The sequence below is a fragment of the Schistocerca piceifrons genome, chromosome 1 (assembly GCF_021461385.2).
Source record: "Schistocerca piceifrons isolate TAMUIC-IGC-003096 chromosome 1, iqSchPice1.1, whole genome shotgun sequence".
In the NCBI taxonomy this organism is placed as follows: Eukaryota; Metazoa; Arthropoda; class Insecta; order Orthoptera; family Acrididae; genus Schistocerca; species Schistocerca piceifrons.
In genome coordinates this window covers 177,035,604-177,037,507 of record NC_060138.1, presented here as the reverse complement: position 1 = coordinate 177,037,507, position 1,904 = coordinate 177,035,604, and positions in this window count along the sequence as shown.

The following is a 1,904-nucleotide window of genomic DNA, read 5'->3' as shown; positions in this document are numbered from 1 at the left end:
CCAAGTTCATGGTCCATACTGTGCTGTGAATCCTGCAAGTTGGGTGAAAGAAATACCTCTGTTTCTCCCCTGATTTGTGGCAGTGGTACACTGTCAACACATCCCATCTGCCTTGTGTCCTCACTTCCTTTGCATGCTTTTGCAAGTTTTGTATAGTTCTAGAAACGGCAGTTTAGCTTGGAACATTTTCCATTATGAGCGTCTTTGGATGTCTGAACACTTGAGTGATATGTTACCCTTTGACTAGCAGAGGTTGTGCTGGTAGTCACAGTTAATCTGCTATAAAAGAGAGTGTTGGGTGGTCGGTGGGCCAGGTGCCTTGATGCTGGACGTAGCAAACGAGAATGAGTTTTGTTTGAGACGCTCCCCAGTGTGAGTGAGGGTAGAGGCTGGTTTTCAAGATGTTTTAAGAGTAACACACAAAGCTCTCACCTGCTGCAAGCGCTAACCACGAATTATTGTTGTGCGGAGACTGCATTCGGATCACCAGGGCAAATTATCGATCATGCGTACAGAGTGTTAATAACTATTCTTTATCCTCCACTTTCAGTTAAAGGTATTTCATAAGAAAAGCAAAGACCAAATACCATGTAACTCAAATAATGTTTGTCCTGATCAGTTTACACCAGTCGTGAGAATACTAAGGTAGAGCACACCTTCGAAGTTAATATGACCCATTTCTATGACATTAAAAATGATGTTAATACAATTTGCCAATATTTCAATAAATTTCTCCTCACAGTTTAAAAGTAAATTTTGTCAGGTCTGTGCTGTCACGCCTTGCACTATTACATGAAAGGCGAGCTGCATTTTGAAAAGATAGCAAATTCTTATTTGGAAACAGCTTAAAGTAAAGAATAAGGCAAACAGCCACACAGTAATTCCTCTCAGGAACATGCAGTGCAGTACTTCATATTACGCAGGAAAGCAGAACAGAGCGAAGCTGAGTTGTCCGTTGCACAGGAAACACGTTCGTGGGGCGTAAACAAACTTAGTGAGGTGGAGTTAAGGAAATGTATTAATTTTTAAATTTTTCACATAATTAAGAGGCATTTTCTAATAGGTCACATTCGGTACACGATTGTTAACCAGTGTGTTGTGATTGTTTGAGAAGGAATACATTCTATTTTTTGTATTCAGTTTAATTTATAAATGGTCAGTTTTAGATTAGGACGATTATCATCATACATACTGAATGTAATTTACGCAGTTACGCTGGACTTCAAAAGTAGGGTGGAAAAAGGCTATTATAGATCAAAATACGAGGGCTACACCGTAATCATAATAATTTAGATCACTTGCTTTCACATTGCTAGTAATACACTGAGACACAGGTTTCTTGCAGAAACTTAAAAATAATAATTCATTCTATTGCTAAAATGTATCGGATATACAGTGATGGCAATAAGAAACATTGTTACGTAAATACGTTTTGTAATACGCAGCTTCCAACTTACAGCCTAAGACTTTCAGAATCACAAGGCGCCTTCAAAAGATTCCTCGTCCCGCATCGTGACATCTACCATGAAGTCAGCTCCCATTAAACGTTGTTTCCGTCCTCTTCGCACACCTACTCCTCTTATCCCACCATTACAGTATCAGTATAGCTTCTTCATTCTCAAAAAAAAAAAAAAAAAAAAAAAAAAAAAAAAAAAAAAAAAAAAAAAAAAAAAAAAAAAAACAAAAAAAAAAATTAAATGTGCCTGAAATCTTATGGGACTTAACTGCTAAGGTCATCAGTCCCTAAGCTTATACACTACTTAACCTAAATTATCCTAAGGGCAAACACACGCCCATGCCCGAGGGAGAACTCGAACCTCCGCCAGGACCAGCCGCTCTTCATTCTCCACAGGTCATTTCGCAAATTGGAATTTTTCCTCATAGCGTCATCTCATCTCGTCAGT